Source organism: Mastacembelus armatus, chromosome 8 (genome assembly GCF_900324485.2).
Source record: "Mastacembelus armatus chromosome 8, fMasArm1.2, whole genome shotgun sequence".
NCBI lineage: Eukaryota > Metazoa > Chordata > Actinopteri > Synbranchiformes > Mastacembelidae > Mastacembelus > Mastacembelus armatus.
The window spans coordinates 11847621-11873621 of NC_046640.1; positions in this window are offsets into that span (position 1 = coordinate 11847621).

A 26001-nucleotide genomic window follows, 5' to 3' on the forward strand; every position below is an offset into this window, starting at 1 on the left:
CATTTTAATGTAGGTGGAAAAAAGGATATGTTTTTAGTGGTTTTGCTGCACCACTCACTACATCAGTGGACCAGTGGTGCAGCAAAACCATCATGCTATTGATCTGAGTACTTCTCAGTCTTCACTTTGGGTGTTGGACTTCAAAATTCACTGAGCATCATAACTATCAAACCCACATCCTCAGAACTCGCAGGCATCCTTCTGAGACACTGTGCTATTCAGTCAGAGACATTTCAGGTCAATTCCTTAGAAATCACAAGTCTTTTATCTATGTCTGATTTTAAAATTCACCAAGGATTGAAGCCACCACCTCCAAACTTAAAAATTATGTGAGCCCTATAAAGATTAAACCCATGTCCTCAAATCTCAATCAAACCTTCCAAGCACTCATGTAACCCCCTGAGCTAAGGCACTTGACCAGTGTTAGGGTTTTTGCTCTAACAATGCAAGGCCACTGTGGGTTTGGGAATGCACTGGCCCTGCACTGTATTGACACACCAGCTTTCACAAATATCCCCTGTTGGCTCACAAGTTCATGTCCACCGAGCATATAACAACAGGAAGGCATGCAAGCACACTCTTTTCTTCAAACTTTTTATTCCTCGTGGGAACTGTACATTGACTTACAGTCATTTCCTGGAGACTTATCTTAACCTAACCCTAAGTCCACCCTGACCTTAAACCAAGTTGTCTCCTTAAAATCAATCATTTACATGGTAGGGACCTGGATTTTATTCCCATGAGAACACTAAGTCCCAATGTCACTGTTTCTCCACAATGAAGGAGCTACATGGTACACTCACACTCACACACACACTCACACACACACTCACACAGATACACTGAACCAGTTCATCCTTGGAGGGCAGTTGCCAGCATGAGTCACGACTCAGCAGAACGTAACAACAAACAGCTACGGGTCATTTTTACATCGTTGGTTTTAAAAGCCATTACAGCATCGCTGTGTTTCATATGGAGACCACTCCAGGGGCGGAGAGATATTTGAACAGAACAAATTTATTTAATAGTAAGATTGAAATAAAATCATGCTGCTGTTAAGTGAAACTTGAAGGTTAAGGTTAAGACGACTTAAACAAAAGTAAGTAAATTAATCATGATGGTTAAATATTATTAACTAAAACAAATGCACACGTATTCTCAGGAGGTTCTGGCTCACAGGTAGACATGAAAAGAAGACACGATTTTTTTATCGTTTTTAATATTTTTAAAATACTGAAACCTAGTTTGTGCAGACACATCATAGTTCATAGTGTGTAAGTGATGGTCCTAGATTAAAAGTTAGGGGTTTACCTAATTTCTGCTGTGAATAAGTTCTGCAATATATCCTGAGGGGAACATGGCTGTTTCCACCACATTTAATGAGCCTGAGACATTGTAATAGCAATCCATCTAGTACGAGCTCAGAGACTTTTTCTGAATCTGAATGTGTGTTATACAGTGTGTACCAAAGTGTATAATGTGTGTACCAAATTTAATGAAAATCCATCCAAATAGTGTTTAAAGCATTTCACTAAAATCAGAAATCTGGGCCTGATGGCTGTAGTGGACCACTAAAGTCAGAAAGATTCACAGACTGAGAGCTATGGATGTCTGCCCAGTGGTTTATTGAAATCCATAAAATGGTTGTTGGGATAATTTAGGCTGAACCAAAGTGGTGGATCCAACCAAACAACAGACCGAGATTGTCATGCCACTAGTGAATGAAATAATTGGATTAATGTTATGTGTGCAGTGATTTTATTCTTTCTCACATCGCAAAAAGCAAAATGAATTGTGAGAGTAGAAACTTTCCTGGCATCAGATGCGATACTCCAACTCTCCACACCTTTACATAAATGCAACACTGCTTTGGCTGTTTCCTGCAGAATCACCATCAATGGCCGTACAGATAAGAGAGAAATGAGTTAGTAACAGGAAATAGCTGCATCTTCTCAGTGGGCACATATTGATTGTTATCTAATGGAAACAGTAAAGTCACTTGAAAAAAAAAAAAATCATGATTGGTGGCAGAAATGGCAGAGGACACCCATTGATTATTCTTGGGCAAACTCTTGTGTTTTCATGAAGCAGAAAATCCGTCTCCAAGTCAGTGGTGCATTGACATTCAATAGTATCCTGATTCTGTGTGGTGTGTCATCCAAATACATGATGTACCTGAAAGTTGTTCCTTATCACAGCATCCATACTGGCTTGCAAGTGTAGTCACCTTGACACACAAACACACTATACTTGTGTCCATCTAGTTTTGTGCTCTGCTGTTTATTTACACATTGACTTTGTTGAACAGAAACCAATTGCACGTTATAAAAAAATGGATTGACATTATTAATCACTGTAATTGTGAGCATTGATAGAAGTAAAAGAAGAAGCTGTAACTGATGACCTGGCGCCAGAATTTGGTCTGCTCTTGTTGAGCTCCAGTCACTGCACAGCAAGGGCCTGTGTGACTCTGCATTTATGATTTTTAATGTGTATTTGTTTTTAAATACGCTGTCAGGGATGATTTATGTGGTTACTTTGATAGAGGCACTGCTGACATTCAGCAGCAGAAAATCAGGTGACATTATCCATGACAAAATTGAAATTAGCTTATTCTCCATCGCCATAGTGGATGTGCATTCACAGAACCAATGGATGAGTAACCTATTATCAGAAGGCCTGTCTTAAACTGGGGAAGACAAAAACAAATCTACTCTGGTTGAGCAATTTTCTGTATCACATTAATTGCGTTTCTAAACCTTGTGAGAAGGCTAAAGTCTGCATTCAAAACATTTTTTATAAAATTATTTTTAGGCAGTTATCAAATGTATTTTTTACTAACACATGAGGTAATACAAATGCATGGCAGTATTCATTGGTATTTTTCATTATACATTAATATTGTGGTTTATGTGTGACATACAGAACATACACATCATGTTTGGGAATGTGATGGAAATTCCATGTTTGTTTTTTTTAAAGCTGAAGCAAAAATAGGATGTTATGTCAGTGCATCTTGTCCAGGTGCAGTATGTAACATTTAATTTTCACGTCCCCCACTTAGTGTCAGTCTTTTGCACTGTATTCATCCATTTTGCAGCCTCAGTCAGCTGTCATTTTAACTTTATTCCACCTGAAGTGGGTGTGAAACTCAGTGACTCTTTAAAGTACAGACTGCCGTTTCCCCATGGCGCAGTCAGAGGCGTCACACAGCAATTAAGGGCAGCAGTCAGGAAATCATCCCATGAATCTTTAGCAGTGACTTTAAACAAATGGAGCTTTATGTGTTTAATGGCATGTTTTAATCGTTTACAGGTAGGTTACATATGCAGGTGACCTTTAATGCAGTTTAATGTGGGGAGCTGCAGACTGTCTGCTAGATTTAAACTGGTGATTACATTGACTCCGCTGGCAATGTTTTTATGGCATTTTATCCATATATCTTCCAAATCCCTTTAAATTTAAATCTGCTGTAATTAAATTTTTATATTAGCAAATTATCTGCTAACTGTATAATGAAAGACATCAACTTGTGGTGATGAGCCCACAGAGAATAATGACCCGACTACACCGCTCCCTTCATTTCTACTTTTAACTCATTGTTAAGCCTCCACCATTACTGTTGAATCACTCTCATCACTCTTTTCCAGCCACTTTCAGAAACAATTTCGTGCAAAAAACTCTCTAAAAACCAGTGGTGGTGAAACTGAAAAAAGAGGAAAAAAAAAGATGATATATAACAGTCTTGCATTTGATGCTCCTTCTTTGGTTGCATTACCTTGAACGTCTAGAGTTTGTGAATTTATGGAAGTTTAGAAAGTTTGTGCTTAACCACGACAACTTCTTGAGCAGCAACTTGTAATAAAAAACATCACATTATTTCATTATCAGGTCTAGTAGCCACTATGGGCCTATATGGATCCGCAGCTTGTTCAATAAAATTATGGAACCTGTAACTTACCTGCGAGGCAATAGTCTCATTATATGAAAGTTAACAAAATACCAATTCTCCTCCTTAAACGTGTTTCCTGCTGAGGTTTATGACTAGAGAAAGTGCTGATCCTCATATTACAGTGATAGATTCAAATTACTGCCACGTACAGTCATTACATTTAAGATAATAGCCATGTTATCCCTAATAATAAAAACCGTGGGAGACAGCTATTTGAGTTGTTGCTTTCTTATGCTCCCTTGCTTTTGGTAAATTATGACTTACATGTTACACCAAATTTATTTTTTGCAATAACAATTAGTTCACGAGATGCCTGACCCTCCCAAGCCACGTGTGTCTTCATTGTGAAACATTTGGTCATTGACTAATTTGTGCTATAATTAAAACGATACAAAACAAACCAGTAATCCAGTCAATGTGCAGTCTTTAATAGTTCTTTAGGGACAATTAGACTAGAGTCACAAGCTGGCAGAAGGACGGCACCACTGAATTTATTTTTTCATTAAATATCTTCACAAACTTCATAAATAAAGGCACGCTGGCAAACATGACAACTGGTTTAAATTGTGCATTCACCTATTAAATTTGGAGAAAATAGACCTGTTGAAAACGGACAAAACAAATAGAAAATAAAATTCATCTGTGTGAAGGAAAACAAGTGTCTTCAGGCTAAGCTTTAATGGAAAAAATCCCCAATGAAACACACAGTAATGGACATGTTTGTGCTGCACATGAAATAAAGATGCAGCTACAACAATTATGAGCCTAAATGTCTACCACATCAACTGATGAGGTCTTAAAGTGATTCAGTCTAAATGAAAAAAGGCTGTTAACCTGTCAGCCCATACTTTAGGCTGCATATGTTTACCAGCAAAAATAAAAAGTAGAGCAACAATGAGTTTATGATGGCTTGTTTTATTTGTTGTGATTGATTTTTTTTTTTGTGCAAAAACAAAACAAAAAGCAAATATTTTAATCAAAGGCCAATAAACTTGCTTGTTATTTCTATTCCTTTCTGTGTGCAGTGATTACAACACTAGATTAAAACCTTGCATATTAACTTGCCAGGCCAGTGGACAGCTGACTTTCCAGTCTTGGAAAGTAAATGTAGGCCATAAGAACATTTTCTCAAATAAACGTACAATTGAAATTTTGATCAACATATACTTCAACTGAGTATTTTCATTGAAACAGGGGCCATACTGCAGCCTAGTGAGTACTTTTACTTTTTCTACCTTAGGTACCTTTTGTTGCCATTACTTTTATACTCTTACTAAAGTCAAACTTTGAATGCAGGGCTTAAATTTGATGTAGAGTATTTTTATCATGTGCTATTGGACATGAGTGGCAGGTTAAATTGCCAGGGCCCCGCCCACTCTCTGGGCTTGCAGCTGCACCTGTGAAGTCAAATTAGCGGCTCGGTCGCACCTGCAAACATTTCGTTTTTCAGAGGAAATGACTGTGTGTTACCTGTGGGCCTCGGGCTTTTGCTCCAGGACTAAAACTGCAAATGTTTCCCTCAGCTGTTTCATCACCTCATCTCCACCAGCTACAAGTAAGAGCATAGTTTTGCTGTTTATGCTGAAGTTTGTTTTTTTGTTAGTTTGTTTTGCTCTAGCTAAAGGCGATAGGAAGCAGGTTTTATGTTTGTCGTTTTGTGCTGTGCTCTTTATTAGAGTTTTCTGTTGTAGAAATTGGGAGGAAATGTTTTTTTTTTTTTGTTTGTTTTGTTCTGAAACCTGTTAGTGAGTTGGCCTTTGTGATGCTACCATGACTGCTGTTGGCTTTATTGACACATGTTATTTCTGATGTTTGAGCTGTGTTGGAGCTAATTCTGAAACACTGTGCTGGCTAACTTTGCTAATGTTGGTGTTTGGTTGTTGATGTTTGACCTGCACTGGTTTTGCAACATTCAGTTTGTTGTTGTTTTGTGGGTTTCCAGTTTTCCCTCAGTTCTCCCTCTGTTTATCAGCAGGAATATTATTAGTTGACTCTAAGGAAGCAAATATTTTATTTTATATAAATTCACATTATTGTTTTTAATTGTAGTGAATGTTCAGTGCATGGATTGATCTTTAAATGAATATAAGCAGATGTACTGTATTTCTGAAGGGCTGAATAAAAGGAAGAGAAGCTGGGATTATTTCGGTTCTCATAACAGTATGATCGGTCTTCTTGTAGCTGTGGAGTAGTTTCAAGCTGTTGAGGCAGGGATATCAGCACTTAGCATTTAAATGCAGTAGTATGTTCACTGCATTTAAATGCTAAACTGCATGTTGTGTTTTAGCCACTTCTGCTATAGGCCTGATACAGCAGTCCAAGTTTACATCCTGTGTATTGTGTGACCACAAGTGTTGAAGTATCACATGAGTGAGTCCGTATGTTTTAAGGTATGTGGAGAAGGATGCCAGAGTGGGTCTTGTTTGTCAATCTGTTTTACATAAAGTCCTCTGTGATCTTTGTTGTGACACAATCTTCACACTGTTTTGTTAAAGTAAGCTTTTATTTTGTGCACACAACTTTTCTGTTCCAATTCTATTGCAGCAGCACTGTTCGATATAATTATAGTGCAGAGAGTACAGTATGCATGCACAGTTGTTCATTCACAGTGTTGAATGAAGCCATTATTATGCTTTCATCATTGGCTCCTGATGATTTGAAGAGCAACAATGTGTCTTGAACTGTGATGGAAACGTTTAGCCTTCTCCACATTATATCTACATCGTCATGCATTGGAAAATAACCAGTCTCAGAAGTTAAAATACTTGGTGTTATTACCCAGAACATGAATACAACAGTAGAGTAATATTTATAAAAAAGGCACACAAGCAAAACAATTTTAAAGAAATATTTTTTTTATGTTTTCAGGACAATTCATTCAAGCTTTGGGCATATTTTACATTTTTTCAAAACAGGACTGAAGAGACGAGCACTAATGCAGCCAAGACCAATACATAGAGTATTCAGTACAGCTGCAGAAAGGAGAGCACAGCCTAAAGGATTTGTTGCTATAATTGCTACCCAATTAATGAGCTAACTAAAACAGTGTGTCCTGCAGCTGTTTCCTCTGCTTTGTCCTTAATTTTGAGCCATATTAATTTGCACCTAAATTCAAATGACACATGTCCTTTGGAAGATAAACATTCCCTTTATTAGATTGTGCTGCTGGTAGAATAATCCATGCTTGTTGTGGTGTTAAATAATCCCCAGTGTATTTCTTAGTTATATCAGTCAGCAACCGTTTTTTTTTTTTTTTTCTCAAGCACAAAACATTTAGTAACACATTTGTAGCTTAACAAAAAGATTTAACACATCACCTCCTGCGGCACCAAAACATGGCAAGGTCACCATGCATGTATTCTTGTAACCATGATGATAAAGCTCCGCTAACCTTAACAAAAAGCTTTATAGTTTAAACGAAGCATTATCTGATCCTGTTGGATGGGATAAGTTCTTACAGCTGTGCCAAATGGTCACACTCGAAGGCAGCATGAAAAGCAAACCATCAAAGACAGTAGCAAAACACAACAATTCATAATAAAATAATATATATATAATTTCACAAACAGTGCAGGATTACCCTCCCCCCCCAAAAAAACATTCAACTCTTTGCTCTAGCAAATGTTTACCAGTCATAATTACGTGTTCATTGTCTGTAATTCTTGCATGTAATTTAATGGATTATCAATGTTTTTGCCCTGTTCGGCAGATGCTTTGTGTTGTGTTGCTTCGTTGAAGTTATTTGTGAACCGTGCTATCTGGATCTGCTCACGTCTTGTCTGACCAATGTCGTCACTGGTGCTGTGCTTTTTGTAAAAGCAGTATGGAGTCAGTTTGGACAAATTTAGACAAGCATCTCTCTGAAGAAGTTCATATTGTAATCCTTCATAGAGAAAACACTGTCTAGGTTATTCAAAGTGAAAAGGCCTGAATGGCTTCTTCTTTCACTAATGAAAGCAAAGATTTCAAGTAGTCAACCAAGAGCACTGGCATTACATTAACACTAAAGATCAGTCGTGATGTATTGTTTAGCTGTACTGCTGTTACTGAGAGCAGCTCAATATATCAACTGCATGTTGCACTTTGCATTTAAAAGCCCTCATACTGGAGGACGTATACAGTCTGTGCCTCAAGTAGACCTGTAGATATATGACAGACAAGGTAAAATCTGTCAACACTATATGCAATGTAAAAGGGAATAAAAAAATGTGTTAAAATGGGAGTAAGAGGTTTAAAAAAAAAAGGGGGGGGGGAGTAAAGGTTATAATACTTGGTCTTTTTTAATGGAATGTCATCATTATGCAACATCATTGTTCCTTTCTAGATCAATGACAAATGCAGGCGGAGGTGGATGAAAAGGGAACCACCTGTTGTGTGACATTTAATAGTTAATTTTTATTTTAGCTTGCTTTTAATTTACCACAAAGCTTTGTAAGGACCACATTCTCCGCGTGGAAAAATAACTTTGAGGCATTCCCCACTGAAGTGAGATTCTATAGTAATCTCATGAGGCTGCTACCTGTCATATTTCTGTAATTCTTGATGGGATTCGTAAGCTGCAAACTATTCCGAATGAGTGTGGCACATCTGAAAAGCTGCAACATCAAAGCTAAACGGCTGGTGGCTACAGCTTCAAAACAGCCGAATTACGGTTTGTTCCATCCCTCTGAGACGTTAAACATTTCTCTGTGCAGTGACTACAACAGGCCTGCATCACCTTTTCTCAGGTTTTTAACACTGAAGTGAACAAAAACATTAATAGTGGGATGAAATGAGTTTTAAAGGTTTTTTTTTTTTTTTTTTTTTTTTTTTCCCCCTAAATATACCCTCTCATTTTATGACATCTTAAAGTGCAAATCAGAAAGACAGAAGTGATCACATGAGAAAAGTCTTGCTTGATATAGAGACCTGGGGTGTAAATGACTTTAGCTAATTGCTGCATTTAGACACCCATAGTGCCTGAAAAGGAGGGGAGCAATTGGAAAGAAGGCATGAGCTGCAGGTGCAAAGGAAAAGGATGACGTGTGATGTCTGTCTCCTTTGTAAATAAAATGCAATATGGATAGAAAATGTCTCTGTGCTGGAACTACAGCTACTCCTACCACTGCAGCTTCCCCTGTTAAGCCTTCATGCTGTTCCCCTCAAATGATACAGATAAAAACAAATGTCATCTTCCTACTAAAAAGGTACATGATTTGAGATGGTGCCAATTTTTTTGACAGTCTTGCTTATCTCTGTTTTGTCTTTGTCAAAGGATAACATGAACATCAGAGAAAATCCTCTCGACTGGTTTTCGGTGATCGAAATGTTTGTGCAGAATGCAATGTGCACAGATGTTTGAGAAATATGTCATTCCAATAAAACAGCTATTTATATTCATAAAATCTTTGCGGCGCATCGACCAGTTAATATTAACCCATTTGCTGTGAGCAGGAATACAATAAGAAACACAGACCAAGTTGGAGACTTTCTCATTTGTAGCTTCCAATGTTTTCAGCTCACTGCAGCAATTCACAAAATTACAACAGGTATCAGTGAGCTGTTTAACCATTTGGATAAAAGATTGCGTCGTTCTGACTGGACCCTTGAGGTTCAATTATGTAAATCTATTCATCGTCTAAATGGAAAGTATTGATTGAATTGACTTTTAACACAGGGATGTGAGGATGTCCTCTGGAAAGTTGCTCACAGAGAGAAATTACTCGTGGGTCATATATACTATACAACTTAGATTAAAATTTTGTGTTATACAACTTTCTGACTGGATAAACATGAAGCGAGCTGCTTAGTTTATAGGCATCACAGCTATGTACAGCTCCTCTGGGTTTATGACTATGAGATATTGTGACTTGCTCAAACATTTTTTTAAATTCACATATAACTTAAAAATCTGATGTGTAATCTTCCAGGTGTTTGTTAGATTCTTAGACATTCTTATCCACTTCACAAAGTGCTACTCAGTCTGGTAAATTAAAAATAGAAAATTTACCAGTTCAGTGTTGATGAAAATGCTTAGGACCAAAAATCTGATATGTAATTAAAATAATTTAGCAGTGTTTAAGTGTTAATATTAAAAACATTTTTTTTTTTTTTAGTTAATTAAATACTCTGCAGTATTATAATTCTCAGTGGATTCATCACTGCAAGTTTTAGATCAGCTCTAAAGTGACTCTAATCTGTACATTTACAATGATGTATATCAGTGTGATGATAATGAGAAGGGAGTGTGTGAAGAACCTCCAACTTGAAATTTTATCATTTTTGGTTAATGCTGCTTTTTTTGGCTGCCACAAGTAGCTCTTCAGTGAAAAGGTTCCAAAAACCCACTGTTACACTACTACTAGTTAACCAAGTAGAGCATTTAGCAGTTTAAAAGCTGCCAAATGCTCTACTTTCCATATTAACTTAATAGGTGATATAATATGAATATTTCCTTTGTCCCTAATTGCTCAAAGCAAGTCAGTTTGTCTAGCCTTAAAACACAGTAACATGTCCACTTGATAATTAAATAGAAACACTTGAAACAGAATAAAAGCAACTTTTGTATTTCCCTGCCAACCAGTTACATGATGTAGAACAAGTTATTCTTGTACATTAGATGTAAACCAGTCCCTATGGTCAACCCACAGAATGAGTTTCGTAACCCGCAACCATGTTTATTCCCACTACTGTTGCATGTACATGTAGGTTTTTAAAATAGACAATTTAATCTCTTATGAGATCTCTCTTAATCTCTTATACAGTATATTAACCCTGTTGTTGAACATTAGTGCATAAATCCTGAATGTCTTGTCAAACATGCAAAATACTGTAGGAGCTTTAAAGGAGTTAACCCAAATCAAATATGTTCATAGATGTCTGAACTGAAAAGTAAAACTTCGACCCAACAGTGTCCTTGCAATATGCAGTTTTACTGTGTCTGCAAACCTTTTATACACAGAATCTCAAGTGTATCATTAACTGTCCCTCTAACATATTATCACACTGGCAGAGTGCTCGGAATAGATTATTCATAGTGGCTGATAACTGTGTGGGATGTCTGTGTAGGAGTGGGCATAGAAGCAGGATCCACTGAATTACCTCAACGACTACCAACAGCTGATGTCTTCATCACATTTACATCAGGCCTTTATTTGAGTAGACACAGTTACTTCAGGTTTACCAGGAAAGATGGTTAGAACTTGACTTAAGATGGATTTTTTTTTTCTCCCCCCAGGCTTGTCTCTATATCATTGCTCAGCAATTACAGCACCAAAATCTCAGTTGTTGGTGTTGCATTTGAGCAAAATGCTAATGTTCCCATGCTAACATGCTCACAATTGCAGTGCTACAATGTGTACATCTGCCAGGTACACCATTTTAGTTTAGTGTGTTACCATGCTGATATTTGCTATTCAGCACTTACACATTCTGGTGGCACCAGAGGAAGAATATAGGGAACTTATACAGTCAAGATGATAATTTTTTTTTTTTTTTTTTTTTCTTCTTCTTCCCCTGTGTAAAGCATTACTGCGAGTGCAAAATGTCATAGTAATAGTAATCACACATGTTGAGATATTCCCTTCTGGAGTAAAGTGGGCTAATATTGCTAATAAGATTGGCATTGCTCTCTGGGAAACAAACAGCGACACTTTCTAAATAGTCTCATATCTTCACCAGCTGTGTTTATCACTATTATACAGTATACACCCTGCTGAAATCACTGCAATATGCAATTAGTACCACATATATCGGCCAGGCCAATTTATTGCTTTAGCACTACCCTTGATCTTATTTCTCAAGGAAGCATCTAAGTAATTGTGCAACACAACTGCTGTTTTGCCTAACATGTCATGAATATGGATTACTCATATGCTCGCTGGGCTGTGGCCCAAAAAGTCCATGCATTTTTTTTCTACAGCACTACAGTAGTGTTTTGAAAGGACACATAATCTATGAATGTTCTTTAAATGTATTACAAACTTGTATTATTGTTTTATAGGATATTAGGAGAGTGTCTTGGACTGTCTTGGTGCAATGTTGTACCTTTGGTAATGATTTAGTCGAACTTTCTGTTTCAACGTATACACTTACATTGTTGCTTATTAGTATTCAATAAGCATTTGGAGTGGCTGAGGGCTTTGTTTGAGGTGTAATCACATCCTAAATTAACAACAAAAGGTTTAAGTGTGGTACTTATCAGAGGTCAAATAGAGACACTCCCTGAAGATGAAACAGTCAGGTAGAGGAGACCGGTGACACCAAGAAAACCATGTAGGTGCATTAAGCTGTATATCAGGAATACTAATGTTAAACAGCACCATGAAATTTGAATTATGTTCATGTTAATCAACAAGACTGACAACAGGCAGGGTGAGCTCTAGAGGACTGAGAGGAAATCTATTAACATACAATATGTTGTTGTGCTTGTTTAAATAATGGAAAAGCTTTGGGGTGGGGGTGTCTTGGGGTAGGTGCATTGTTCTCTTAGCTGTCGCTTTAGTTAATTGCAAATCCAAACCCTTTAAAGCCAGATGGAAGTTTGTACAGTTTGACAAGCCTCATGAAGACTTGAACCCCACACTCTGAATGGATTGTGTCTCTGGGTAATCCTAATTGAACACGTATTGGCCGTGCAGCTTATGAAGTTTTGTCACTTATTAATAGCATGCTGAAGGAGAATTCTAATGCAGTTTCTACAGTTGAAATAAGTAATAAACAAGAGTCCAGATCTCTTTGGCCTGCGGAGGTCAGTAATGCTTGACTTGTCACTACAACTCCTCTAATTGGGCCCTGGGTGAAGACAGGATGGGGCTTAAGGGACTGACTGACTTCATTTTTCAGATCTATTCTTGTAAAGCAATTGTGGTTTAGATTTGAATGTCTTTACTCTCTAATAAAAATACAATGGATTATAGAGTGCCCTATGAAATTTGTTTTACCAGATAACAGGGGAAAAGTATTACATTTTATTTTCAAATGTAGTTGTGAGCTGTTGGGAGACATTATACATACCTAAACTATAAGTGACACTGGTGTACCAGTGAATTATGCACAGTGGGGACAGCTTTCTTATTTTTTCGTGGTGTTTAGTCATCTGATGTTTAGTAAACACTGTCACTACTGCTAGATAGAAACAATACTCATGGACTTCTAGTGGGCAAGTGTCAGTTTTAGCAAAAACTTTAGTCCATCCTTCAACACTGTGATGATTATGTGGATCCAGGGCATGTTAATTAATTCATTATGTTGTTAGGTATTATTGTCCAGCAGGAAAGTACTGGCAAAATGTGATATAAATGTATGTGCTTGAGATAATAATAGATAATCTTATTGTCTCTACCGATTTTTCTGTCATTTTTTTTTTTTTTTTTTTACCAGTATGGCACTAAAAAAAAAAAAAAAATTGCATTCAAAGGGGTATCAAAAAGTCCGATCAACTATTATGGTAGGCCTAATATGCTTATATGTTTGGTTTAGTCAAAATTGTTCCCTGATTTCTGCAGATGAGAGCTCTCTGAAAACAACATGCAAAATTGAATACAAAACCGAAGCGCACAGACTCATTAAAGCCTCTGCTGGAGTGTATGTAGCCAAGCCTGACGTCGGTGTTCACTGCTTATGACAGAACGTTCACAAGCCTGGGTCCCAGGGGTGCGGTGCAGAGAGGCTTCACCACTGTGCCTCATCCTCTCAGCAGACAGCAGAGAGTGGCAGCCCCAAGGGAGGGCCATTCAGTCCTGTCTGCTCACTGGCCAAGGCACAGGCATGTACTGTCAGATATGTCCTTCCATTGGGTAGCCAGACTTCTGTGGTTACATGAAGGTACATGACCTCTTTACCCCTTATCGCTCTAGGTTTTTGGCAGGTTTGGAAATTTTACCATTTCTCCACCCATGGGTTCATGCTTAGACAGAGTAAGTGTGAAACTGTCACAAAGGTTGATTTGAGGTCGAGATAAAAGGTGCGACAATGTCCTCTCTGGGCAAATACACAAACCTTTTTTTTAGTGGATGTTCAAACAAGAATGTTAAAGATGAAGAGACTTAGTTGCTGTGGGCAGTTGAAAATCAATCCAGGAACCACAAAATAAATGTTCATGTTACAAGGTATATTCCAGGAAGTTTAGTCAAATTCAACTTTCTTGCCAGACAACACTTTTTTGCTGGAGGTGGTTGTGTGTTTTTGACGCACTGCTAATGTTGGTCTAAATAAGGCTTCAGGCTGTGAAAAGAGATGAAACATTTTTAAGCGACAAGCTTAATAAATCTGGATATTTACCAACTTGCAGCAGATCCAAATGGAATTCAAAACTACAGCCTGACCAATATTGGATTTTTGATTCCAATAATGATAATATATTTGCAGATTGATAGTGCCACCACCCTGAACAAATTGAGTTGAACATCTCAGCTATGCCATTCATTTCATTTATGTTGCTCTGGGTGATTGAACTGCCCCACTATCAGGTGAAATTAGTGCACGGACCTCATGTAGCAGTCCTAAGTATTGTAAAAGTAGGGCAAAGACCTGAGGAGATAAAGTCTTTCATTAGGGTTGTAAAGTTGGCACAGTCATTTAGAGCTGGTCTACTGCCGTGGACACACACACTTTCTGGGGTCTCAGGATTTTGGTGTCCCACAGCCACCACCTTAATGCCCTCTCTGACACTTATTTAGTTGCAGCACATTGTATTTACTGCAGTGAGCGCCCTGTAAGGTTCACAATTATCCCATGGTGTTTAAAATTAACAATTCCCATACTTAACATCATTGTCAGCAACAGTAGACTGATGGGCAATTTGCTAATTACCCTGCTGCCTGAAAGGATGCAGGTCCACCTTTTAAGGTTTTAAAAATGCTATTGTTACAGGTGTTGCTGGCTGGAGAGATGGCTTATCTTTACAGGTTTAAATAGCTTGTCTAGCAGTTCAGAAATTGCCTAAGCAAACAGTAGTTTAACTGCCAATATCAACTGTACCAGAATATGGTAGAGGTTTTACTTTGAGCGTTGTGTGCGTTTTCATCACAGTTCATTTTGGCCTTCAAACCGCTGCTCTGTCTGAACATTTTGATGTAGTGCATAGAGAGTGTAGTTTGATAATACACCCTGAGAAGTTACTGCTCATCCATTAAACGCATGCATGTTCATAAGCCATGCCGAGCAGTGTCGCAGAAGAAAGTGCAGTTTCAGCATTTTAGCCTTGCAAAAATTTGTTTCTTGATGTCAGTTAAAATCTCTGATATGTAATCTTGCCAAAACCAATTAGACTGCACTAAATCTGTATCAAGTATTCCCACATCAAAATGGAAGCACTCTTCCGAGACACATGCCAGCACCGCAGAGTTAATTAATCCCTGCAATCAGAGGTCTGATGAAATAAGAGCTGAATGTTGCCCCTCCCAAGACAACTGTTAACAAAGCTGTTCTGCTCTTATTAGTTCTGCAAACTGCTTATCACCCAGCTCTAGATCTAAAGCCCCGCACTCCATTTTCAGTATTAAGTGTTGGGTGCTAGAAGCATGATTGACACCCTACTATCTCGCGTTGGTCAAGGCAGAACATGAACTGTTTATAGTAAGTATCACTGGAAAAATCTTTTACTGCAAGCTAACCTGGAACTCTATGTGGAACCCATTGTGATTTATAAGTGAGACTTACTTAAACGTTCACTTAAGTTACATTTTTATTATTTCATTGTCACAAGAACTGGATTGAACTCTTCTTCAATCTGATTTTCATTTCTTGCCAAGTATAACCATAATTTGGTTTTCATATGCCTCTTTCAGCCCTAAAACACAACCACAGAAATAATCTGATTGACAGTTTTTCCTCATTTTCCCTTTTCATTAGTTCCAGCTACATGAATAAATAAAGTGATATCCAGTGAGACACTTTACCTACAGCAACTGAACAACTTAACATCCTGTAATTCAGTGCTTATTGGTCAGATTTTATAAAACATGCAGCAGAATTGGCTCCTTTGATGATGAAACTCATGCAAGTGCTTTGCTGTGAAAAGCAAAGGCAAACATCCCTTTTCGTCTAAAAAAAATATTAAAATCCATCAGTGAACTTGGCCAAGTGAGAACAAAAAAACAGTCCTCTTAATCCTCATCAGAACATTTTAACTTACTGCTGCTGTTCCGCTCTTTATCACGAGAAAACGGTAACAATTTTTAGTCATAATGAACCAGCTCAAGACAAACGTTAACTGTGTTTAAGTCTCAGTGTAATAATGTTGATGTTTTACATCAGTATTAAATACATTTAGAGGCAACGTTAATGTGGTTGTAAGCGCAGGCAATCTAGTAGTAGCTTGTAAACTTAATTGATTAGATTTTGTAAGTGCTCCCTGATGTTTAGTGTCATGTAAAGAACTTCATTCACCGTGTAGTGTAGAAACAGTGGCAGATATTGCTCACAGCGTGGTTTCCCTACATGCTGATAAGAGACCAACAATCTTATTAATTTACACATAAGATGACACATTAATTTGGAGGTCACAGTCCAGACTGATAGTTTCAAAAAGTATTATTCTCACAGACCCCACATGGATACATTGTCTATTTTCTCTGGTGACATTTTACTGATGTGCTTCAGCCTAGTAACTGGAAGCATAAAGACACAGACAAAATAACATACAAACATGTTTACACTCAGAAAATACCTCAACAAAAGTGAGCATTAAAATGTTGAAAGGTACTTACCAACATTTCATCACCTGTGAAGTCTGGCAATTAGCACTTTGATATGAGCTTTCAAAGCAGGAGTAGCTAACTATGCTTCAAAGAAACCAAATCATTCACGTCAATTACAGGTGTCTGTTCAAATCCTACCAAATTATTTAATATGTCAGGTCTTAAAAATCATGGCTAAACTATATGGGGTAGACATGCAGAGTGATTAGTAAATACCTTTCATTGGTGTGATGTATAAAGGTAGATTCAGCAGAGCTTCTTGCTGATCTAGATTCTAGTTTTAATAGGAACAAGCAATGCAACTCAAAGAAACATGTTAACATGTTGATACGCACTTCTCTCATCTTAATTTTGGGTGTAAGACCGGTAAAAAGATTTTTTTTTTTTTTTTTTTTTTTAAATTAATGAATCAAGAGAAGTGTGAAAGGGCAAAGTAGAAAAACAGAAATTTAAAAAAAGTATGGTGGACATGTTCTGCTCCATCCCCAGTGGAAATTACATCCTTGCATGGCAATTCAGTTAACCAGTATCCATCAGCCATGTCTGGGCAGCACCAATTAATCCAGCTTTTAATACAACCCAATTTGAAATTTGTCTATGCTACTGAGCCAGGAACACCACAGTCACGTCCTGTTGGCCACAGGGTGGTTTGCAATCTCTGTGTTTTGCTCAAAGGCACCTTGATGGTACTTATGATGAGATGATATTGGTGTACCTTTCAGTTTCACCACACAGGTTTTCATGATTGGGGTTTGTTGCCAATGCACAAAGCAAATAAAAAATATTGCAAAAGGAAATCACTGCCAGTGGTGCATATAAAAAGGCCTGCTGTTTGTAAATGACTGGGCATTTCTATCTCCTTGAACAGCAATACAAATCTGTGTTAATTGTAGCTCCCCAGTAGATCATAATGATACCTCCTGAAGACTACACTGGATAAAATTTTTGTTTGACTTGACTTAATTTTATGATTTGAAGTGGTTACATGAAACAAATGTACCTAAATCTCCATATGGTGAAAGTAGTGCTCAGTTTCCTTATTGCTTTCAAATGCATTCTGTTAATTGTTTTGAGGTACGTTAACTTAAGATTTTCCTAGTTTAATTCCAAGTAGACCCGTGTTCCCCTGTTCTTTTTAAAGTTTGTGTGTTTCAGCATGAATCCCTCCACGGTAACTGAGTAAAGAAAAACTGAACAGAGAAAAGAAAAGAGAGGGAATTGAGAGCTAAAATACTTTAGAGAGAAACCTACTTGATATGATGAAGTCTGACAGCTGAAGCCTCATATGGATAGATACACAAAAAAAGGCTTTAGACTTAGACTGTGTGGAATAACAATTGTGGGTCCCTTATTATTTACATTGGAATTGCATCAGTCGTGTGTGTCTGTTATGCACAGAGCTGGAGTCAGTCAGGATGTGGTCAGCTCAGCATAGCACAAACAGCCCCCCCCAATCAAACAAACAAACAAAAAAATTCACCTACAAGCACATCTAAGGCAAACTAATGGACATGCTCTGTCTTGTTTGGTTAATCTTATCACAAAAAATAGTTTGGTTTTAGGAGAAACAAAATAGTGGAATTTCTAGGTTTTAGCAAGAACTGGTGCATTGGTGTCCAGAATTCTTATGATGGGTGTGAGGCTGCCAGGAAACCAGCAGAGAAGTGCTTGGCAGATGAATACTCTGTTCGTCAAAAAATAATTACACCATGTAACCCCTACTAGTTCATGCACACCAGTGAGTTCGATGCCAGTCTCTCTCTCCCAGAAAGAAAGAGAATAAGCATCATTTCCACAAAATGTTAACTATGCCTTAAACATTTTATAAGATAAACAGATATAACAGATACTAGTACCATCCCTATAAATGAAAACAGGAGGACAGAGATACTAGGTCACAAAAGATGCAACAATTTCTCTTCAACTGAATGCTTCACAAATCCCTCATTCATGTGGATATTGATGTAAGTGGCTGAGGTGCAGAAATGGTACATCTAGTGGTCACTTTGTTCTTGTCCTTGTAACAGCTGCCAGAGCTGCTTTTGACATAATAAATACAAAAATAGCAATGCAGCTGTACAGGGCTTGGACAAATCGGAGTCTAACACTAAAGCATTCAGTTGCACTTTCTGAATGAATATGCAGCCTTCAGAGCTTAAATGTGTTTTCTTTAATGTTAATAGTACTTGTGATTAACATACAGTTACACTGACTTTCCACATTCCACAATGAGATGTCAGTGCTCCTCAACAAGTTGGAGAAAAGGCAAATGTCCTTGCTGTTTGCAGCTATTTTAAGGGTGGCATCACTTGTGGCCCACACAAAAGGATTACACTTCCTAGAATATTTCTAACATTTTTCAATGAGAATTAATTGCTTTGGTTGCTGTTCAATAATAAAATTCCAATTCAGCTTGAACGGCCTCTTCTGTGTGTGCTGACAGTGCTGTCAGCCAACGCGTTGAACCAACTGGACAACAGCGAAGGAAGCAGTAGGATCGTCTGGTTTAGGAAGAGTTTTGGCAAATTAGCAAACATTCAACATTGCGTGCGTACATCACCACCCTTTTCTATTTCATTATGACTTGCAGTTAGGTTATTTTGCAATAAGACATTATTTGTAAAATAATAGCCTGTCATGCTGTGTACAGTGATGCAGAGGAGGGGGAAAAAAAAAAAAAAAAGAGGTACACATTGGGGAATCTTTGATTCCAATGATAAATCTAAGCCTGTAAAATGTTCACATTTGGCTGGATCTTACTGCACCACGAGAGTTGTTTCAAGAATTGTTATATGCTGGAATTTCAGTTTCACGCACAAACAATAGCAAACAATTGCTTTTTTATCATAAATAACATGATATACCAGCAGTGGCCTGAGCTCTTGAGACCTGCACTCAATGCAGTAGGAAACACAGATCAGATCACAACCCCTGTGATGACCAGACAGTAATATTCTCATTAATGCCACAGAGGATACAGAAGTGCACTAAATTGATTAGTGTAGGCATAATTATACAACACTGCATCAGTACTGTTAAAGAGAATGACCACAAAAACACTTCTGTGAGAGATATATATATATATATATGTGTGTGTGTGCATTTAGCAAAGGAATAATAAGGCACGTGAGGAATATGTAATTTACAGTATTTGCCATCTTATTTGTTTATCCCTGCCTTAATGTTGTCAAGTTTGCTTCCTTTAAAATTATAGCAGAAAATGGCGTTGAAACATTTGTATATGCTACGAGACAAACAGTTTTATGAACATAGCAAAGGGAAAACGCTCTTACCAAAGAGGAAATCATGTGAATGAGTTAATTTAATCCCACTGACCTGAGTCATTAGACACAAGAAGTGAGGCCTGTAAAATACAGAGCCATCTGTCTGCTGTTGCAGCCATCTGTCAATCTGCCACTGTAAGATGTTTCCATGTAGCCTATTAAACCAGATTCTTTCCTCTGTTGTTGTTGTCATAGTGTGATTATGGGACCAGCCCAAGGAAATGAAAATTGTAGCTTAAAACAATGGTTCAATTAAATCTTCCCCTTGTGTAATGCTGCAAAACTCCAGAAAATAAAAACACTAAATTTCAGGCCATCTTTTGTGGCCAGATAATCTCAGGTGTATCGGTGTGTTATACTTGTCAGGGTTTTTTACTTTTTTTTCCAACAGGCTTTCATTGCTCATGACATGAAGCACCCGGGGCTGAAGACAGTTATTTGTATCCTGAATAAACCTCGACAAGGGAACAGTTTCCAAGCTGCATTACCTGTAGCAGACAAGGAGGGTTTCACTCTTCCAGAAGGGCAAAATAAAAGAGTTTGAGATGAGAGATTTGGGGAAAAATGTTTTGATCACGAGTGAAACAACAAAATATAATTGACACCAGATTGACAGTAGTTGTCTTGGTGCTTATCAGTTAGTGCAAAAACAGTACCTTTACCTTAAACTGTTTACCAATATTGTGATATGCCAAATATGTACAGTTATTAGCATACACAAAGCTTTCAGTTCAGCAAACTGAATTAGTGTGAACAGTTGTTTTCAGTTGTTATGATTGGGTGACTTTTAATGATAGAAACATAGGGGCTGTTTTTAAGGCAAGCGAGAAAAACAAGTCTGCAGGCAGCTCTAAGTGCAAGCGTTGACATCAGCATGCTAACCTGCTGTGACATTGCCAACATATTGATTCAGAGTTTTACTATTAAATTCCTCACTACCTTAGTTTAATAATAACACTAACAGTGATGATTTTGGGGTAAATTTTATCCAGTGTGCACAAACGCACAACTGTAGAATATATAACATTTTTATTGTGGTGTATATTGGTTGCTGGAAAGTTAGCCTCAAAATGCTCTGTCAGCTCTTCTCAATGACGAAGTCATTTTGTGGGACCGTACCTATATGACAGTTCTTAGCACTGATCCTGGATGTTAGTTGTTTTTCTTGTCCTTTGCATAGTCACACGTTCATTTATTCTGTTGATGGTTTACCACCGAGTCAGCTGTTCAGTCATTTTGGCACGTTCCTGTCGGAAGGTGCTTGGACCCTCATTCATCCACGTATGTGTATTAAATTATCTTCGACCTGGAAGAGCTCATTAATCTAGTTTTGACATGGCATGAGAGCTTTGACACGGCATTGTTTGTCCTGTAAATTAGCAGCCAATGCTGTACAAACAACAACAGTTTATGGGTAAGAGATTTTCATTTTCGTTTTTCTTTTGGTGCTAATGGTTCACATCTGTGCTAGTGGTTTGTGACGTCCAAATACATATCATACCATTGAGCTAATAAAAATGTATTCACTTCGAATAACTTCACACTGATTTGTTTTGCCCAAATTAAAAGGAATAAAAGTCAGTGTTTAAGATGTTCACTGACTCTGAAAGCCCTGTGAGTCATGATTTCTGATCCGACATGATGAGGGGGATGACCTTCACAAATGCTTATCCAAGTCTGGTGCCCAGGGCAACCTAATATTGCCGTTGGATCATTTCTACATTCCTAATTAGTGCACTCAGGCTTTGGATCAGGCAACCTCCGTCAAGGAGCATCCATGCAATTATATTTATCACAAATCTAAATCTAAACAGGCTGGTGGACAACAAGGTTGTTTGTGAAGAATGGATTTGGAAATGGTATTAATCTTCATGGTGAAAATCTTGCCAGCAGGGAGAGTGTTGTCTGTTCTGAAACCAAATTCACTTTCTGACCCCATTTCGCTCTCTCTTTCCTACTCTCCTTTTATTTTAGCCCCCTCCGGTTTAATTCTGACCAGAGGTTTATCCATTGCTTCAATTTAGAGCTATCAATAAAAATATTGAACACAATTCACAAAAGGGTTAGAGCAGGATTTCCTTCAATATCAGCAGCACTTCTGTCATATGTACAAGCAATTATCATCTGACTAAATCTGACAGGATATTCACTGTGGATAGTATAGAGAGCAGAATCCCATATACTTGACCTGATGAGGCCATTTTAATGAGGAAAACCTTTGAAGTGGACCTACTCTCCAGTTTTTCATTAAATTTAATGATTTCCTTTTAATTGTGCATAAAGGTTGAGCAATCACCTTTTTAATCAGTGGGATAGCTTACTTTTCACAGTGAGAGCAGGAAAGAAGAACATGTTGAATCTATTTCTTAAAAGTGGGTAATAATGACGCTAAATGACAAAAATTGCCTCTGCAGGTCAAGATCATTAAAAATTTAAATAGCCACACTTAAGACACACAGGTTTTTCAGGGTCCTGGTAATGACTTAATGACATACTTTGAAATGGTACTGTTACTGTTTTGCAGATTTTGGTCATTGGTTGTCCTCATAATCCTCAGTTTTGTTTCTTTGGCAAGTGTTTTCACTAGCTTAAAGTTCTGATGGATGACCCTCTGCATCCTAAGAGAAGCAGTGTGGTATGGGATCTGTGCTACACTTTCCTGAGCCTTCGTGCCACTGATCAATGTTTGTCAGATTGACTGAGTTAACAGTAGCCTGGAGCGTGCACCTGCGACCTGGCTGCAGAGATTATTCGGTGTCGCTGTTCATTAAGCCAGAACTGTTTAAACCAGCAGGACCCGTTTCATGCGCGACTCTGCTTGCTTGGTGGACAGGCTTCCAACTTGTCGTTTTGTTTGTGTATTTAGCCTGACTGCCACAATTGACACAGCACACAGGAATGTCTCATTTGAATGTCATTGTTCAATAGTGAGTCTAATAAGTTCATGGTAGAGGTGAATTACATGGTAAGTTTCTAAAGTCTTGAGTTCAAAGGGATTTCACAGTTTTGCATTTTCTCCCCATGCTTTTGTGGGTTTCCTGTGATTGTTCTTGTTTCGTCAACTCCCCTTCCATCCTAAACTTCTTTCTTCCTTCCTGCTTATAGCTCTGAGGTGCTGGCATCAGTTTGCAGAGGATGAATTAAAATAATGCAAGGAGGAAAATTCTCTTGAACCATGAACCTTGGATTCTTGCATACCTAGGAGATGATCAACAAATGAGTTGGGCATTTAGTTAATTGATTAGCTACTGGGTTTACAAAATGTGTGAAAAAAATCTGATTTCGTCTTCACATGTATTGTTTTGTTTGATCAACAGTCCAAAAGTTGCAATATTTAATTGTCAGAGAAGACAAGTAGCAAATCCTTGCATTTAAGAAGCTGGGACAAACAAATGGTTAGCTTTTAGCTCTTGATAGAAAAATAAATGAATACTCAATTATCGAAATAGTTGTTGATTCATTTTCAGTCAATGGCCAAATGCTAATCATATGACATTTTAGCATATGTCCTTAACTGAACCATGTCTCCTCTAATTTCCTGAAAGTTGTTGCAGCACCAGAGGGAGGTGCATAAATTCAAATGAAGGCTGCATTCAAGGTTAAACTGGGTGTGGACAAACATCTGGATGTGTGGTGTTAAAAAGAAATGATCTTAACAGACCTCTGTACCTGATCTTCATCATTGCTAGAGGCCAGCTGCTTGAAGCTACATTAGCTGCTACTATTACACAGCCAGGCCTCTGGCTGAGCTTTCATTGCACTGTGGGTAACGTAGGCACCAGGTTTTAACAAGGAAGAATAATGTGTGGAATAAAGATCATCATATCTTTGGTTCTGCTGCATTGATCTTCCAAATTTTTACTGTCCACTGGGAGTCTGTTACAGGGCTGTAATGCTGAATTGTTGGCACATCTTGATTTATAGTAGTCATACCATGTGGTAGAGGAGAAGCACTTGGCTACCTGCCATGAGACCACCAGCCCTGTACAGTCTTTCACTGCTTATGTTAGAGATGCAGTTGATGTTATTTTCAATCAACCATAATGTCAAACCCATGGTCACAATTTAAAACCTGTCTAAGATGGTTTATGGCTGATATTAGTACTTTTACAGTGCATCATAAAGGTGTTTTCAGCTAGCAAGCTAAAGCCTGCTAAACCATGAATTATGTATTGGATAGACTCTATTTCACAGTATTGGTACTGTAGTGATACAACAGTTAATCTTTCTATAACTGGTAAATTTATATCCTGCTATTGTTATTATTGATACAGAAAATAAGACATTTAATGCTGTCCAGATGTTCTTTAGCCCCACTACTGTGTGAAATGTATTGTATTGTATATTTGGTAAAATTTAAAATGACTTGGCTGTGGTGCAGCAATACAAAATGTTAAATAACTATGGAGCTGAATGCCCCCACTGTGCTTCTCTGAGCATGTATCTGCGAAAGCGTTTGTTCACAGGCTAGTGTCTATTTGTCTGTCCTCTTCTACATCAGACTTGTTATTTTACTTGAGGATCATGTGTTCCTTTTTAATTTGTAGGTCCAACAGGCTGCCAAACACATCTTGGTGTTATCTCTTTCCACTTCAGAGCTCCCTGCTATTGTGCCCATTGCAGTAAACATCTCTGAGCAGTAACTTTGAATCTGTTCTCTTGTAATGTGCAACTAGGGAGCAACTCCAAATTGCAAAGCACACTGTTGCGTCTGCTTTTTTAATGTGATTTTGAGACATTCTTTACTAAGGCTATACACAACCAATACATGCAATGTCAACAAGAGTAATAGAGTCATTAAATGCTTATAAATATATAAAGAGATGTTTGCCTTTGATTTATTCAATTAATTGTCTCGAGCAGATCTGTTCAACTTTAGATTATGTTAGAAAATAAAAGTCAGAACTCAAATATGTCCCAGCTCCCACAGGGGATCTCATTGCTTGCATTAGCTTGAATGTACCACAGAGGATTTGGTGAAAATTGGTTCTCTTAGAGCAAAAACTTTTAACTAGTCTCTGCTACAGTTGGCAATATATGATAAACCTGATAGTGCGTGACCATAAACCTGTTGAAGCAGCAACCCCTGTACAATGAAGTATGCTTAGCAGTAGCTGCTCAGCATATGTTGTTTGCTTGTGCCCTGGATTATGGTGTCCAGAGGCCGTGTTCCAAAAGATTTGACTACCACCAGCCATTACCCCTCTGGCTGTGTTTGCCTTTGGATCTAACTCATGTGAAATTGATGTGTAGTGGACACTGATCCATGCTGAAATGGGACAACACCCGAAACAAATGTCAAAATCATTCTCATCCATGCCTCCCTCTAAGCACCACCATTTTTCTTTTCCACATCTCTGGCAACTGTGGGAGGTCAGGCATCCAAATTAAAGGGGCACATAAAGAATAAAGGGCCCAGTTGTAAGCAAACTCCACATGCTTCATGAAACACGGGGTATGCCAAGCACATAGATGAAAGGGGTTAGCTTTCCCCCTTCAGGGATATCTGGCACAATTTTGATTGTGCAGACATATCGTTCTTCCCAGACTACCCTCTTAGCTCCTACATGAGTATTACAGTACAACAACAACATGCCATATTGTTTCTTCATTTTACAGCTCGTGTCTGTCCTCATGAGATTCTCCCTGTATCCCTGAAAGCACTGAGCAGAAGTAGGTCTGTCAGGAGCATACATGTATAATGTATAATATGAAAAAAATCTCCAACTGGTACCTTTGTGTTTTTAAAAAAAATCAATTGAATCTGTCCAGTAATTAGGAAAATAATATTTTTCACTACACTGTGTTTAGTGCTAATTAGAAAATGTCAGCGTACTAACATGCTAACCTAAGGTGCTCTGACCCTCTAATTGCTTTTAAAATATTTAACTCTATTGAAAGCTGCAGTTTTCATCTGCTTTGTTGTCTTTGTTTCTCTCCAGTGACTGCATCACTGTTCACATTCACTGACCCATTCAGCTCCCACCATCTTTGCATATGACCTGAATCTGTACCACCTGATCCCTATTGTTTGATCCAGTCTCCAATGTCACTAACACTTGGTATTAGTTAATTTGATATTGGA